The sequence below is a fragment of the Nomascus leucogenys genome, chromosome 15 (assembly GCF_006542625.1).
Source record: "Nomascus leucogenys isolate Asia chromosome 15, Asia_NLE_v1, whole genome shotgun sequence".
NCBI lineage: Eukaryota > Metazoa > Chordata > Mammalia > Primates > Hylobatidae > Nomascus > Nomascus leucogenys.
The window spans coordinates 97,797,254-97,816,600 of record NC_044395.1 but is presented as its reverse complement, the minus strand read 5'-3'; positions in this window follow the sequence as shown (position 1 = coordinate 97,816,600).

Here is a 19,347-nt window from a genome sequence, read left to right as displayed (position 1 = left end):
CCTCTTGAATCTGGATGAGTTTGTGGACTGCTTCAACCAATGGAATGTGGGACACAAGTGTTGCCATTTGACTTCTGAGACTAAACCAGAAAAAGCCGTGTTCCTGAGCCACCATGTAAGAAATCAGACTACCCTGAGACTGTCACTGTGGAGAAGCCATAGAAGGTGCTCTGGCAGTTCAGGCTGAGCCCAGCCCACATAGACAGGTGAGTGAAAATGCCAGATGGAACTGGACCCTGCAGATAAGCTGTTCTAGCCTGTCACCATTTCATGTCCCTAGCTGAAGACCCAGATGTAGGAGGGCAGAGGAAGACTGGCCTCCATGTGTCCTTTTTGAATTTCTAAACAATCAGATTCTTGTATATAATAAACTGTCTCTTTACATGCTGGTGGTGTGTTGTAGCAACTTCACATCAGCTTTCAAAGGATAATAGTTATATTTTTCAGGTCTTGTGCAAGCAAATTGTGGCAAAACAATTAAAAATTATTAAAAAAAAAGTGAATACATATTCAAAACTCATTACTTCGTAATTACTTTACGACTTGAAAGTAGAGATTATGTCTTCAACTTGAGCCAAATGTATCATATTGCATTTTAAATACTAACTTAGTCAATGGTTATAATATATTCATATATTGTGTGTATATATATGTATATATAAAACCATGAAATATTCACATGGTCATAATCTATGAACCTTGCATATTTAAAAGTTATTGATTATGTCTTAATAATAATGAAATGTTTAAAAATTTGAGAATCCACCATCAAAACATTTTTAGGAGTATATGCAGTATTAGAATATGGAGGTATGAATTAATAGGTCCTAGAAAAAACATTATATTTGTTTTTCTTTCATTTTACGAGCTTGGATCAACATATACTCTGTTGAATCAGTCATATATGTCAATATCCAGTGATTATTAAGAGTAATACATGCAAATGATTTTATGATAAAAATTATTTATATTGTACATCAGTTACATCCACTAAAAATTCCAATACTTCTTGTAAATGGCCCCAAAGCCCTGATGAAAAATACTTTGCCAAACTAAACCCATGTGAAATCTAATTTCGCTTGAGCTTCTTATGAAATTAATTTTAATGCCTAATCATACAGGCTTCATGCTGACAAAATCCATACTGAAGTTAATGAGACAGGTGTCTCAAAGGAATATGTGATAGTTTATTCTCCTCAAACAGTAGTAGTTCGAAGATATGGGCTTCAATAATTTCTTCTCCACCAACCTTTAAAAGAAAATAATAAAAAGCCCTCAAATATATTAGAACTAAATCTTCGTGAAAAATTAGGCAAAGAGTTAAGTTAGGTTTACAGCATCAAAATATTCAATGACAAAACTCAATTATTCTCTTTTATTTTTATAAGTAATTGTCTTTGTATTAAAATATTTTTGTTGTATGTTTTTATCTCTCCCTCTCATCTCAAAAATGTTCAAGTCACACATCCTAATGAAGATGAGAAATTCTGCTTCAAAAAAGAATAGACCAGGTGTGGGTGGCTCACACCTATAATCCCAACACTTTGGGAGGCCACCTGAGGTCAGGAGTTTGAGACCAGCCTGGCCAACATGGTGAACCCCATCTCTACTAAAAAATACAGAAATAAGTTGAGCGTGGTGGCATGAGCCTGTAATCCCAGCTACTCAGGAGGCTGAGGCAGGAGAATCGCTTGAACCCAGGAGGCTGAGGTTGCAGTGAGCCAAGATTGCTCCACTGCACTCCAGCCTGGGCCACAGAGGGAGACTCTGTCTCAAAAACAAACAAACAAACAAATGAATAAATAAAATAACAGAATAGATTTAAGATACATACTAAAACTTTTTGACAAGCCATTGTGTAATCGACTGTAAATGCCAAGGTCATGATTTTATCTATAATCTGTGGAAATATATACTCTTACTCAGATGTTCCAAAGATTACCCAAAACCAATGATTCAAATTAGTTCATAAATATTATATAAATATTTAAGTACATAAATATTTTATACATTTTAATTTAAAAATACACAATTGTCTTTGCAAATATCAGATGCCTTCAATATTTTATTTTATCTTCAGACTATAAATAATGGGATTATATTTTAAAATGGTATAAATGTTTTTACCCTTTGTTAGTCTAAGATGCTTTTTAAAAATGAATATTGGCCAAGTGCGGTGGCTCACACCTGTAATCCCAACACTTTAGGAGGCCCAGGTAGGTGGATCACAAGGTCAGGAGATTGAGACCATCCTGGCCAAAATGGTAAAACCCTGTCTCTATTAAAAATACAAAAATTAGCCAGGTGTGGTGGCACATGCCTGTAGTTTCAGCTACTTGGGAGGCAGAGTCAGGAAAATCACTTGAATCAGGGAGGCAGAGGTTGCAGCAAGCCAAGATCATGCCACTGTACTGCAGCCTGGCAGTGGAGCAAGACTCCATCTTAAAAGATATATATATTATATTTATCAGCCATGGTAAAAACACTTATAAGATTCAGAAACATCTGTTCAGTACTTGTGATTGTTTAGCAGTTGTCCTGCTACCACACAGTGAATGCTTACAGCTTTTAAAATAATTTGAGAGTACAAAGAGTTTCAGAGTATGACTTTACATTTATGAAGAGGTTGTAATTGTATGGCCTTTTATTTCTAAAGAGCTTTTAAATAATGCTAAAGAAGAAATGTCTAGTCATAAAATAATAATCACCATCTGAACATATCAAACCCAATCAAATCAGAAACAGCATTAAAGCAATATGCCAAAAATGTTCACCAAATATGCAAAATATTGTGATGGGACTTAACAAGCTCTTGGGTTTTGCAAAATGGTTTTATACCCCCTACAAATTAAAGATTATCTTGAAACAAAACACACTAAATTAGAAAACAGAACTTCCTATGTATTCAACAAAAAATTATGAGTTCTATTTTTTAACTTTGCAAAAAAGACATTTTAATAGACTATTTTTTAGAAGAGTTTCATGTTCATAGCAAAATTGAGCAGAAGGTACAAAGATTTTCCATATGCCCCCAACCCCCACACATGCATAACCTCCCACACTATTAACATCCTTTTCAGAGTGTCACAATTAATTAACACAATTAACTTGTCACAATTAATGAACCTATATTAACACTTAATAATCACGCAAAGTCTGTATTTTACATTAGGGTTTCCTCGCAGTGTTGTACATTCTGCGGGTTTGGGTAACTGTATAATGACATGTATCCACCATTATAGTATTGTTCAGAGTATTTTCATTGCCCTAAACATTCTCTGTCCTCTGCCTGTTAACTTCTCCCTCTCTGCTAAACCCCTGGCAATCACTGATCTTTTTACTGTCTCTGTCATTTTTTCTTTTATAGAAAGTCACATAGTCGAAAACATACAGTATGTAGTCCTTTTAGATTGGCTTCTTTCAATTAGTAATATGCATTTAAGTTTCCTTCATGTGTTTTTTATGGCTGGATAGCTCATTTCTCTTTAGCACTAAATAATATTTCACTGTCTGAATGTACCACAGTTTATTTTATCCATTCACCTATTGAAGGGCATCTTGGTTGCTTCCAAGTTTTGGCAATTATGAATACAGCTGCTATAAATATTCACATAAAAATATTTGTGTGAACACAAGTTTTCAAGTCCTTTGAGTAAATACAGTGGAATGCTTACCATATGATTGCTGGACCATATGGTAAGAGTATGTTTAGTTTGGTAAAAAACTGCCAAACTGTCTTTCAAAGTGGCTGTACCATTTTGCATTCCTGTCAGCAATGGCTGAGAGTTTCTGTTGCTAGAAAACATTTTCGACTCAATAATTTTGGCTTAGATGTAATAAGAGGGCAGCAATTTCCCCTGGTACCTCCCATCTGAAAAGACAAAAAAAAAAAGCAGAATAAAAAGAAAAAACATGCCTATGAGAGAGTAGCTCACAAGACATTGGATGAGGCAACAAAGGAAAGTGATTCCCACCAAACAGAATGTAAAGTCCAATAATTGAAAGAGTACTGGGTAGAGCAGTTAGAAAAAGTTTTGTCTCAATAATGCAATAATGGGCAAAAAAAAAAGCTAAAATAAACACTGCTGATATTATCTTAGAAGATTAAAAGCAAGACTCTTTCCAATTAACTTAATAATGTTCCATAGCAATGATTAAGAATGTTATGCTGAGTGCGGTGGCTCATGCCTGTAATCCTAACACTTTGGGAGGCCGAGGTGGGTGGATCACCTGAGGTCGGGAGTTTAAGACCAGCCTGACCAACATGGAGAGACCCAGTCTCTACTAAAAATATGAAGTTAGCCGGGCATGGTGGCACATGCCTGTAATCCCAGCTACTTGGGAGGCTGAAGCAGGAGAATTGCTTGGTAATTTAACAAAACTTAACAGTCATGTAAAGAGGAAATCCATAATGAGTATTGGGAGAATCCACCCCCAATATTTCAGTGTAGGTTCTTTCTATTTCCCATAAGTGTTGGCCAGCTGAGAAACAAAGAGAGACAATACAAAGAAAGGAATGTTACAGCTGGGCCGCCAGGGGTGACATCACATATCAGTAGGACCATGATGCCCACCTGAGTCTTACACCAACAAGTTTTTATTAAAGATTTCAAAAGGGGAGGGGGTGTAAGAACAGAGAGTAGGTACAAAGATCACATCCTTCAAAACAACAAAAAGCAGAACCACTGATAAGGGTCTAACAAAGATCGCATGCTTCTGAGAGAACAGGGCAAAGGGCAAAAGCAGAACAACTGATAACAGTCCAACAAAGATCACAAGGCAAAGGGCAAAAACAGAACCACTGATAAGGTTCCAACAAAGATCACAGGGCAAAGGGTAAAAGCAGAACCACTGATAAGGTTCTATGTTCAGCGGTGCACATATTGTCTTGATAAACATCTTAAACAACAGAAAATAGGTTTTGAGAGCAGAGAATCAGTCTGACCACAAATTTACCTGGGCTGAGTTTTCCCAACCCTAGTAAACCTGAGGGTTCTGCAGGAGACCAGGGCATATCTGTCTTTATCTCAACTGCACAACACAGACATTCCCAGAGTGGCCGCTTATAGACCTCCCCCCAGGAATGCGTTCTTTTCCCAGGGTATTAATATTAATATTCCTTGCTAGGAAAATAATTTAGTGATGTGTTTCCTACTTGCACATCCGTTTATAGGCTCTCTGCAAGAAGAAAAATATGGCTCTTTTTGCCCGACCCCACATGCTGTCAGACCTTATGGTTGTCTTCCCTTGTTCCATAAAAATCGCTATTATTCTGTTCTTTTTCAAGGTGCACTGATTTCATATTGTTCAAACACACATGTTTTACAATCAATTTGTACAGTTAACACAATTATCACAGTGGTGCTGAGGTGAGGTACATCCTCATCTTATGAAGATAACAGGATTAAGAGATTAAAGTAAAGAGAGGCATAAGAAATTATCAAAGTATTATTTGAGAACTGATAAATATCCATATTCAGATGAAATCTTCACAATTTATGTTCCTCTGCCACGACTCCAGCCAGTCCCTCCGTTCATGGTCCCTGACTTCCCATAACAAATGAGAGAAAAAAATTATCAATTAAATTTACCCAGAAATTATACTGATACTAGAATTAGTGGATACATTTATTATAATGGTACCCATGGAACAAAAATCCTAAAGGAAAGATTAAACATGTTAAATTGAAGCATAGAAGAAATATATTTTTTTTTTAAAAAAAGCTAAACTTCTAGAAATGGAAACTAGAATGTCTAAAGTAAAAAATATAATTAATGGCATTAGGATGATTAAACATGGCAAAAAAAAATGGTTGGTGAGCATGAAAACAAGGAAAAAGAAACTACTCAAAATAAATCACATAATGAAGAATAGATGAATTAACAAATTACCAGTGAGCTGTGAAACAACTTCAAATAGCTTACCTAATACTGTGAAATAGGAGGTTCCAATAGGGGATTAACAGGAAAAAATAAAACTAATCCTTTTATAAAAAATTATTAAATTAAAATTTATTAAAAATAAAAATAATCATTTATTAAAAGCATTATTCGAGTTGGTATTTCAAAAACAGTTACCAATTTGATGAAAATTGTATAGCTGCAGATTTAAGAAACTCAACAAACCCCAAGCTTAAGAAACATAATGAAATTAGACTGGGCACCTTGGTTCATGCCTGTAATCCCAACACTTTGGGAGGATGAAGAGGGTTGATCACCTGATGTCAAGAGTTCAAGACCAGCCTGTCCAACACAGTAAAACCCTGTCTCTCCTAAAAATACAAAAAAATTAGCCAGGCGTGGTGGCAGGTACTTGTAATCCCATCTACTCTGGAGGCTGAGGAAGGAGAAGCACTTGAACTAGGGAAGCAAATGTTGCAGTTAGCTGAGATTGTGCCATTGCATTCCAGCCTGGGTGACAAAAGTGAGATTCCGTCTCAAAAAAAAAAAAAAAAAACACAAAAATAATCATAATGAAATCAAATACAAGCAGGCCACAATAAAATTGCTTAAACAAGTGAAAATCCTAAAATCAGCAAAAGAAGAGGTGGTGTGGCTATATTAATATCAAAGTAAGTTGCTTACAGAGGAAAGAATATTACCAGGCTATAAAAGAGTGATTTTTATAATCATAATGCAGTCAGTTTATCAACAGGACCCGAATAAACCTAAATTATTACATAAATATAATAACGGAAGTTCAAAATTCATAAAGCAAGAGCTGTAGAACAATAAGGAGAAATAGGCAATTCTACAAATAAAGTCAGAGATTTTAACAACTCTGCTGGTATTTGTTATAAAAAGTATTTTTAAAAAATCAGTAAGTATGTAGAAGTTTAGCAACACTATCAACCAACTTGCTAGTGGTTGATATATATTTATAGAAATTTCCATCCAATAATGGCAAAATGTTCATTTTTTTCAAGTGTATATGGACCATTTACCATGATAAAACCTACTTAAAACTATAAAATAAGTCTTGACAGGTTTAAAAAGTTCTAAATTATACAAACTATCTACTATGAACACAATAAAATTAAACCAGAAAGCAATTCCAAAAAGATATCTGGAAAAACAAATACATATGTGCAAACTGAATAACTCTTATGCAAATAATCAAAGCATCAAAGAAAATATCAAAAGCAAAATTAAAATTTATTTTAAATTAAATACAAATAAAAATGCAACATATCTGTGAAAATGCAAAATTACCTGCAAATTTTGCATAATAAAGCTAATGCAGTATAAGAAGGATATTCACTGCAGTAAACATTTACATTAGAAAAGATTAAATTCTCAAATGAATGATCTCAGTATCCACCTTAAGAAACCAGTAGAAGAGGAGCAAAGAAAACCCAAAATATGAGTAAAGAAATTAATAGAAGAGTCAACATCAATGAAATAGAAAACAGAAAAATAATAAAATGAAAAACTATTTCTCTAAAAAGATCAATAAAATTGATAACTATCTGACCAACTTGATTGGAAATAAGAGTATAAAAATTCCAATGTCAGTGATTGAAGAGTTGACTACCATACAATCTACAAATGTTAAATGGGTGATAAGACAATATTCTGAACAACTTTATACAAAGGCATTTGACAATTTAAATGAAATGAAATTGTGTAAATGATACAAACTACCAAAATTCACTAAGAAGTAACAGAGAATCTTAAGGGCCCCATATTGATAAAAATAAATGTATAATTGAAATCCTTCTTTTACAGAGACTGCAGATTCAGACGAATTCACTGGTTAATTCTAACCATTATTTAAGAAATAATACTATACACAAATTTTGCAAAGATTTGGAAGAAAGATGATCTTTCCCACTTCATATCATCATGTCCACATTTCTTTAATTCAAAAGACAGACATTACAGGAATCAAAAAATGTATAATAAAGATAATACACTATGACCAAGTGGAATTTGTCCCAGGAATGCAAAGTTTGTTTAAAATTTGAAAATTAGTCATTGTCAATCATCATATTAACAGAATAAAATTAAATATATGATCATACAAAAAGATGCAAAATAAAATATTTGCACAAAATTCAAGTTCAATTCCTACTAAAAACCTCTTAGCAAACCAGGTATATCACATCACATTCTTAACTTAATAAAGAAAATCTGTGAAAACCATACAGCTAGCGCCTTACTTAATGATGAAAGACATAATGCTTTTTCTGTAAGGTCAAAAACAAGTCAAAGAGGTCTACATGCACCACTTACTAAACTAGATGCTGAGGCCAAATCCTAAAACGTAACAGTTAATTAATGTTCTTGCATGAAATAATGCATAAATATTATTGTTAGTTTTACAAATATTATATAAAAGCAGATTGCTAAAATACATAATTTGAAGGTTGTAAGAAATAAAGGTTAAATTTATTCAAAATAATTATAATTCAATTGGACAAATCTAGGGATATTTCTTTTATTTCTTCCATGTGTTTGCTTCACATAATATATGTGTAATGATGAATATAAGAAAAATTATTTAGCTTTTAAAAAATATGTGATACATAAACAAAAGTAGATGAATGTGTGCTAAATCATTTATTAACATTATTTATTAAGTAAGCAGTGATGCCTGATAGCAATAGCAAGTAAAACCTCAGAAAGAGAAGCTCACAGAAGCTCACATAGAAGCTATTGTCAAAATGCAGTCTTTTCATTTTTGTTGCACTTAGAGGCATGAGCTATTAAAACAATTCCAACAGCTTTTTTTTTTTCTTTTTTGAGATGGAGTCTCACTCTGTTGCCCAGGCTGGAGTGCAGGGGCACCATCTCTGCTCACTGCAACTTCCGCCTCCCAAGTTCAAGCAATTCTCCTGCCTCAGCCTCCCAAGTAGCTGGGACTACAGGCGCATGCCACCATGCCCGGCTAATTTTTTTTGTATTTTTAGTAGACACAGGGTTTCACCACGTTAGCCAGGATGGTCTTAATCTCCTGACCTTGTGATCTGCCTGCCTTGGCCTCCCAAAGTCCTGGGATTACATGTGTGAGCCACCCTGCCTGGGATCCAACAGCTTTTAAATGAGTACGACTTAATACCACACTTATTTCAGTATGCATACTTGTTTGCAATCAAGATAGTAATGCATTCCAGAATTTCTATTTATTTGTGTATTTATGTGTGTATGTATTTATTTTCACTAAATTACTGAGAAAAGTCAAGCCTCTATCATTAACATTTCAGATAAAATACCTTAATATTTTTCCTTTAAATTCTTTTTCATTGATACATAATATTTTACATATTTATATATTACCTGTGATATTTTGTTACATGCATAAAATGTGTAATAATCAAGTCAAGATATTTGGGATATCCAAAACCTTAAGTATGTATCATTTTATGTGTTGGGAACATTTCAAGTCTTATCTTCTAGCTACTTTGAAATAATATATTATAATTAACTATACCCTACTTTGCTATCAAGCACTAGAACTTACGCCTTCTAGCTAACTGTACGTTTGTACCCATTAATCAACTTTTCTTTATCCTCCCACCACACCCCAAACCTTCCAAACCTCGAGGTCAACTTTTTTTAGTCCCCACATATGAGTGAGTACACGTGATAATTCTCTTTTGGTGCCTGGCTTATTTCACGTAACATGACCTATAATTCCTTCTATATAGCTGCCAATGACACAATTTTATTCTTTTTTGTGGCTGAATAGTATTTCATTGTGTATATATACCATATTTTCTTTATCCATTCATTTGAACATTTAGATTGATTCCATATATTTGCTGCTGTGAACAGTGGTACAATGAACTTGCCAGTGTAGATATCCCTTTGTTATAGTGACATTTTTCTTTGGATAAATACAGTTAAGTGATTGCCAAATTATGTGGTTATCAGGAAGAAGTGAAAATGACTGGTTCCTGCCTTAATTGATGACATTATCTTGTGAAATTCCTTCTCTTGGACAATGAGTCTCAGAAGCTCCCTGCTGAGCACCTTGTGACCCCCACCCCTGCCCACCAGAGAACAACCCCTTTGACTGTAAGTTCCACTACCTACACAAATCCTATAAAACTGCCCCACCCCATCTCCCTTCACTGACTTCTTTTTCAGACTCAGCACCTAGGTGACATAAACAGCTTTACTGCTCACACAGAGCCTGTTTGGTGGTCTCTTCACCCAGATGTGCATGACAGTGGTAATTCTATGTTTAGGTTTTTCAAGAAATCGCCATGCTGTTTTCCATAGTGGCTGTACTTATTTCCGTTACTACCAGCAGTGCATAAAAAATCTCCCTTTTCTCTGCATCCTCACCAGCATTTGTTACGTTTATGTTTTTAATGACAGCCATTTTAACTGGGGTAAGATACTATCTCATTGTGGTTTTGATTTGCACTTCCCTGATGATTAATAATGTTGAACATTTTTTCATATACCTGTTGTCTATTTGTATGTCTTATTGTGGGAAATGTCTATTCATGTCTTTTGCCCACGTTTTAATATGATTATTTTTCTTACTCTTGAGATGCTTGAATTCCTTGTATTCTAGATATCAGCCTTTGTTTGATGAATAGTTTGCAAATATTTTCTTCCATCTGATAAATTGACTCTTCACTCTGCTGATTGTTTCGTTTGCTACAAACTCTTTAATTTTCTTGCTGACAAATCTGAATATCTATCATTAAAATTGTTACAGTAGCATGTATGGCTTAATGATATGTTTAATCGACTAAATGGGCCAAATTCAAAATTGCAGAGCTGTGAGTTATCGCTTTTATGTAGCAGCTACAGATATTAGCCCATGACTCCAGGTGAGCAAGAAAAGACTTTTTCTGGTTATGATTATCTTGGGTTTACCCGGATAATCCAAAATAATATCCTCATCTTGAAATCCATAATTTAATCACATCTATAAATACCCTATTTCCATATATACTCATTTTTATATATGTTATTGTATTAGTCCATTTTCACACTGCTAATAAAGACATACCTGAGACTGGGTAATTATATATAAAAATGAGTTTTAATGGACTCACAGTTTTAAATGGCTGGGAAGGCCTCACAATCATGGTGGAAGGCAAAGGAGGAGCAAAGGCACATCTTACATGGTGACAGGCAAGACAGCTTGTGCAGGGGAACTCCCATTTATAAACCCATCAGATCTCATGCATCTTATTCACTATCACCAGAACAGTATGGGGAAAATCACCCTTGTGATTCAATTATCTCCACCTGGCCCCATCCATGACACATGAAAGTTATTATAATTCAAGGTGAAATTTGGGTGGGGACATGGCCAAACTGTATCCGTTATTGATGTTTATAATAAGCTCCCATGGAGTTTAGGGTTGCTGATAACTACCCAAAAGGTTGTGTCTTATTTGGGGAGAGATTTTTTGTATGAAAGCATGGGCCTGGAGAGTGGGAGAGACACATTCTATTTTCAGATACTTCTTTCTAGTTCCAGAACATTGACATAGGCATTCAGATCACATCTCGGCTCACTGCAAACTCCACCTCTCAGGTTCAAGTGATTCTCCTGCCTCAGCCTCCCAAGTAGCTGGAACTACAGGTGTTTACCACCATGCCCAGCTAATTTTTATATTTTTAGTAGAGATGAGGTTTCACCATGTTGGCCATGATGGTCTCGATCCCTTGACCTCATGGTCCACTTCCCTCGGGCTCCCAAAGTGTTGGGATTACAGGCGTGAGCCACTGCTCCAGGCCAAACAATCAAACTTTCATCTTGCATTTTGACTTTAAACCAAGAGTTTCAATCTTATGACAATCAGGTAGTGACACTTGTCATTGTTAGGAAATCCTAACAATTATTTTCATTTTTAAACACTCATTTTGAGTGGCTTGAAACCAACTCAAAGTTGCAGAGGCGTGAGTACTGAGTGTTTAAAAATAAAAATCTTAAAAATTCTCATTATATTTAAAAAATTAAGAATAAATTTTCACTAAAATCTCAAAATTTAAAACTGCTGAGAAAGCTGCTTATTGACTCTCCTCTATTAAAAAATGAATTAAGAAATCTGAACGAAGGTCAGGAAATTTATGTTTCAAAGTTGAACCCTCTTTAAAAAATTCTAATCAGCCTATTAAAAAATATCTTTTATTTTAATAAGACAAGCTACTTTAAAAATAAAGAGGGAAAAGTTCTTAATACAGCTGTGTTCCTACAGGAATTGCTTTTTTAATATTAAACCGTTTTTTAGGAAAAATGAGATAGAAATTAAAGGAGATTCTGTAGATCTTCTTGGAGATTAAGGAATATAACAATTTACAATGGAACGTGTATACCAGTCTTTTAATGGAGTACAAAACTGTATTCGTAAATGATAAAGTAAAAACTTGTTGCCACTTGAACTACTCAGGGATCAAATAAGAGCAGAAATAAAATAGCTAACGCACAAACTTTATCTACACTGTGTTAGGTACTAATTGATGTGCTACATATATTAATTCATGTAATCCTCATGAAAAGGTATTATTTTAAACTATGTTTTATAGATAAGTACATATAGCATAGGATAGCTAAAATTCCCTAAGCCACACACTTAGGATTTGGTGACAGACCATCCAGGTCCAGCCAAAATCTATGCTGCTGAATACTAATAAATATTGTATCTTAGACCAATTGAAATGCTCTCTTACTGAGGGAAAGATGAAGAATTTTCAGAATGCATCTCATACCAAAAAATAAACACATAACCACCATCAATAGCTCATTTAAGGTAAACAACATGTGGTTTATGGTTTTCCATAGCCTTTTAAAGATTTTTTTTTGCAGATTTTGTTAATGTTCAGTAAACCATGTATAAGTTCAAACACTGGTGATTTTCTTTCATAATATGGTTGAATCATTTTCAATACATTTTTATACTTCAATTTATAAAATATGAATATATATTTCTGGGAAATTAAGTTTAAAAGTGAACAAAATGAATTATAAAACATTGTTTGGCTGCCACGAATATCTTTCTTTTCAAACTTTCACACCGTAAGTATTTATTCTAGAAAATAGTAGGTCAAAAATCATAATTAGGAATAATTACAGTTTTACATATTCCAAGTGGAAATTATTATTTTCCAAATCACTAAATTCACCCATCTCTGGTATATCTCCATATATTAGTGTAAGTATATTTGTTTTCCATTACTTCTGTAACAACTTACCACAAGCTTAGTAAGTTAAAACAGCACAAGTTTCCTCTTCTACAGCTCTGGAAGTCAAAAATTTAAATTCAAGGTGTTGGCGGAACTGCTTTTCCTCTAGAAGATTCAGGAAAAAATACTCTTGCTTGCTTTTTTCAGTTTGTAGAAGCTACCTGAATTCCTTGGTTTGTGGCCCCTTCCTACATCTTCAAAGCCAGCAGCATAGCATCTTCCAATTGGCCTCTCTGTTTCCATCATTGCATTGCCTTTTGCTCTTTGATTCTAATCTTCCCAACTCCCTTAGATAAACAGCCTTATGATTATCTTGGGTTTACCCGGATAATCCAAAATAATATCCTCATCTTGAAATCCATAAGTTAATCACATCCACAAAGACCCTATTTCCATTTAAGGTAAAATATTCACAAGTTCCACAAATTAGGTTGGTGGAGACTATTATTCAGTGACTAAAAAAAAATTTTCTAGTATTAGATAGGGGTAACTTTGCATTAAAACTTGGATAATTTTAGTTGCTGACTTTCCTGAAGAGATACATTTAACTATGTCATAGATCCTAGAATTTTCAACACCATAAGAAGTTTTAACACTGTAACGTAGACTACTTCACCATTAAAAATAAAGTATCCCATTTTAAAGACAAAACACTAAGGTCTCTAGAGTTTGTGTCTTATTAAATATTAAATCACTCTCTTGTGTCATAGATTTATTTCTTGGTCTCATTACTCTTGAATGTTTCCCTGGTCTTGCTTATTATCAAAATAAATATGTTCATTTCAGATATTTTGACCACTGTATTTCCTCTCTTCAAAAAGAAAAACAGAAAAATCTTTACAAATGGTTGAGTAATAGGCATACTTGGGAGAAATTCAGAATTACTGTTAAAATGAATTCTTTTGCAGGTGTCTGGATAAGAAACTGACCGCATCACTGATTTTTGGCAAAGTAACTGATGTACGAGCAGTCTAAAATAGAAAATGAGGGCAACTTACTCACTTTCATCTTTCTATCATTCCGGCAGTACCAGCTCCTGGGAAATTTTTCAATCCTTCTTTAGGTCTTTGAAGTTTGTAATTGCTATGGAAACTGTAAAAAATTTTTCTTACTGAAAACAAAAACTAGAATGTGTGATTCATAAATAAGAATTTAATAATTATTCCAATGACCAAATACAAAAGGGTTTTGCAGAAATTTTAGGAGGAATTTCTAAAGAAATGTCCAAAGAAAGGCCTAACTAAATATGTAATAACTATCAATGAATTTGCAAATAATTAGTGCATGATTTTAATAAGTAACAATTGCATAACACAAGTAACATATTTTAATCTCAGGTTCTTTGTTGAAACATGTGAACTCTATTACATTTCTTTATTAAAAGCAGGAAAAGCTTTTATATTTCTGTGCATTCAGATTATTACCTAAACTCACATAATTTATGTTTACTACATAACTTCACTTTCCAGATAATATATTTATTGTAGAAAATATAATTACACAACATCTTTAGAACAAAAAAACTACTTTGACTCCAGCCATTTGCATATTTTACTGAAAACAGCTTTTAATTTGAAAATGTATTATGATGAGGACTGACACATAAAATCAATAACTTATATATCCTCTAGGGCACTAGTTTTAATGAAATTTTTACATGTTCTGAATAGAATAGTAATAACAGAGATTGCTATTAATTTATTACAATGTTAAGAGTATGTTAGTGATACTAATACTTAAAATGTGTATATTCTCTGAAATTTTTTAGATCCAATGTTTTTCATTCTAATATTATCAGCTAGGTAATGAGTATCATACTTTTTAACCTACTGACATGAAAACTGAGGTTCATAAAACAGTATTTTTTTATGACCGCAAGGCACAAGTTTTCAGGAAGTAGGAGACAATCTGGCACAGTGATTGGGAAAAGGTCATGGTTAGTAATCAGAGATGGGACTCATACCTTTTCAGTCTTAAGTGAATCTCTTGACCTCATTTTGTCATCTACAAACTAGAATTGAGAATACCTTTTACGCTCATCTTTAATAAAATAAGAATGATCATAGATAGAAAAGTCACCTTGAAATGTCAATGAAACTATCACTTTTTCCTAAAATCAACACCCATAGCTTTATGATAATATTTGAGAATGTATATTTTGGCTTATAAAATGTATGTTAATTATAAGTACATTTCTTTTAAGTTTGTGAATTATTACATTAATAAATCATAACTGAGGTAATTACTAATGTACTGCTACAATATTAGATTTCACATCTCACAGGTATCTTATATTTTTCTTGCTGATCAACAAGATGTCTTAAAACATGGATTTCTGATTAATGATCTTGTTAATAAACTAATCTAAATGCATGCTTCTGGGCATCTCCTAAAGAAAAGAAGATTTTTGAGAAAGCTAGCAGAAGAGAAATACAGTTTATGAATAATGCACGTATTTGTTCCCTTCTATCTCCCTGCCTTTTGCTTGTAATTATATGTTTTGATAGTTGTAAATAGCAGGGATTTGTGGATGAAAGATACTGCATACCTGAAGGTGTTTCACCATTCCAGAGATTTGACATACCATTAAATCACCCTAACAGCAAAATCGGTAAATGCTACTTAATGTTAAGCTATGAAATGATAATAATTACATAGTGGTTTTACTAGAGATGATAAACATTTTGCAAAATTGTGATTGCATTAATAATTTTTAGTGGTAATATGTCCAATGAGACACATGGGATTTATGGCAAGTAGATGTTATACAAACATTATCTCTTAATGAGGGGCATAGCATTTGCCAAAGTATGCATGCTTGATGTTGTGAGGCTTACAAGGATTCAGACAATTTTACTTTGTGGTTTGCCTAATAGTCTTCAAATCTGACATACTTCTTCGTTTTGGAACTGATAATAATAGCTGTTATCACATGAGATCCAGGCAATGTGCTAAGCATTTTGCATGTATTAGCTCTGAGTACATTAAAACCATACAGTTTCCAGAAATACATTGCATGATAATTATGATGATGATGATGATGACCAATATGTATGCTTAATACCTTATATTAGTATAAGTTTCATAAATCCTGTTCAAAATAAGTATATCTCATGAACCAGTTTTAATTTTAAAATATTTCATTGCCATTAATTAGTCATAGTGTCTAGTATAGTAGTAAGGAATCAAGGTTTTAAGAATTTGAGTCATTTTTCCAAGATCAAAAGACATGTTAATGATGTGGCTATGACCAGATTCACCTCTTTTGTATTTGTTAGCCACTTAGTTCTTACCCTCTATATTGGTTACCTAATGCTGAATAACAATTTATCACAAAATTAGTGGTTTGAAACAACACAAGATTTTTGTCTCCCTGTTTCTGTGGGTCAGAATTCTAGGCAAAGTTTAGCTGAGTCTTCCCAAATGCCTCCAATCAAAGTGTCAGCCAGGGCTGTGGTCTCACCTCAAGTCCTGACCGAGGAAGAATTTACTTTCAAGCTCATGTAGTTCTTGACAGAGCCCAGTCCCTTGTGGACTGTAGAAACAAAGGCATTGTTCTGTTTGTTTGTTTTCTGTTTGTCAGCGAGAGACCACTGTCAGTTTTCACTGCATGAACTTCTCCATACAGCAGCTCAAAACATAGCAGTTTGCTTCAATAATACCAGCAAGTGAGATGCTAGCAAGAACATGTTATAAGATCACGTAACTCAATAATGGACTTGACATCATATTGTTTTTTTTGTTTGTTTGTTTGTTTTGTTTTTTTTTTGAGACGGAGTCTTGCTCTAGTTGTACGTTCTTGGTCAGAAGCAAGTTACACGTCCTGCCAATATTGAAAAGAAGGAGAATACACAAGGTTGTATCAGGAGGTGAAGATTACTGGGGTCGACCATTAGAGTCTGTGTAGTACAGCCTCTTTACTGACATCTTCGGAAATGATATGATTCTTCACTTTAGCTACAGTCATGATCCTGGGTTTTTACTGCCTACATAAATCAACCATCCAAGAACATGAAGAACGTGGTTTTCCAGTTTCTTATCTTGCTTTTTCAATGACCTATCACTCTACTTATTATACCTATTTCTGAAATCATAACCTAGACCTTTCCATTACTCATAATTTAACAACCTTCCACTCCTCCTAAGGAGGAGTGATGATAATTATGAGTAATGGAAAGGTTGCTCATAATTTAACATAATCTTCTCATCAATCAAGTTTCAGCTCTTAAGTAATATTTTCATTAAAAATATTTATGCCCATCTCACAGTGGTATAGGATTTATGTTGAATTCTTCCACACAAAGATTGTGAACCTTGTCAACATTTCACTTATCATAGTTGAAATTCTAATTTATTTGAGTTTTCCTCTTTCAATAATATCTTTTGCACATTTGATTATAATTGTCATGATGATATTGTTTTTGCCACTGTTAGCATAAGGCTTGTTGTGCCTTAGGATTCAATCAATATTGTTGACTAAATTGCTAAAAGAATGATTCATAAGAGTTAGATTTAAAATTCACTATTGATCTCCTACTTTATCTTCTTCATTCTTATTCATCTCTAAGACCTTGAAATAAATCTTACAAACTCAGTATGTGTACTTTTTTATTGCTGCTGATGCTGACTTTGTTCTGTTTCCATATCCTCTGTTTCTCACTAGGTAAGATCTTTATTTAAGGCCCAAATGAAAAGATGCTACTCAGAAAATATTTCCTAAAATTTTGAAGATTTGTCATTAAACTATTTTTTGTATATTTAAATGTATTGTGTTTCTTATGTTGTTATGATTAAATGATTTTATAAGAAATTAACGGCCAGGCATGGTGGCTCACGCCTGTAATCCCAGCACTTTGGGCGGCTGAGCTGGGAGGATCACTTGAGGTCTGGAGCTCAAGGCAAGCCTGGCCAAAATGGTAAACCCAATCTCCACTAAAAATACAAAAATTAGCCAGGCGTGATTGTATGCACCTGTGGTCCCAGTTACTCAGGAAGCTGAAGCGAGAGAATTGCTTGAACCCAGGAGGCAGAGGCTGCATTGAACCAACATCACGCCACTGCACTCCAGCTTGGGTGACAGAGTGAGACTCCATCTCAAAAAAAAAAGAAAAAAAAGAAAAAAATAAATAGAAGTATTTTCCTTAAAACAAGCAATATAAAACAACTTGTTTCATTATCTTTAGATAAACCAATTTATTATGTGCTAACTCTGCATTTATTAGGAAGCAGGAATTTGTGCTGACTGATTGTCATAGAAACAAGAAAAAATAGGGGTATTAATTTAAAGATATCCTCGTTACCAAGTAAACATATGTTGATTAAAATTAAAAGGTTAAAGGGCTGACAGAAGAAGAAACTGGAATCTATCAGATAATGGGACTTTCAATTATTTTGAAAATAAATTAGAAGCATTTAATATTTAATGATTCTAGTAAAGTAATTCTAAACATGAACAAAAGTTAAAATAAAGTCAAGGTACTAAGGGACAAAAAAATTTAAGCTTCTCATTGACAAGCACTGGAGGCAAATATTGTAAAAGGGATTACAAGTTTCCATAAATATTGACGTTCTTAATGTCCAGTTTAGGGGCCAAAAGAGACTTCAGGAGCTTAGGACAACTCCTTCCCAAAATGCTAGGCCAAATATGGAGGATATCTACATAGGATTATTTTATTCAAGTTGAGTACATTTTTCAAAAAAGTTATTATATGCACAAATGAATCTTTGACCAATGTAACACTTGACATAAAAAAAGTTAAAACCCCTATATTAAAGGGTAAAATTCCATCTTATCATTTTGCCTGTTTATCAGACAGGTGATGTAGCCAGACTTAGCCAATAATCAAAGACAGAAGCATGACAATCTGAATCACAGATATCATAGGCCTTGCCCTTAAAGTCCTACATACTCTTGTCCAGTGCTTGAAATAATTGTTCCTCTACTCGAAGGAGAAGTAAAGGATTAAAATAGCAACATTAGAACTTCATCTAAAATTCTTATACTTCAAACAATATTGCCTTTAGACCCAAACAAGAATCCTGTCCTTGGCACTGCACCTCAGAGGCCTCTGTTCTTTGGAATGCCTTTCTCAAAAGTTTCTATTAATAAATCCCATTTCAGTGCCTGAGATGAGATAGGGCTGGCCTGCCATTTAAGATGGGTGGCCAATCCCACTTCAAACTACGTGAGCC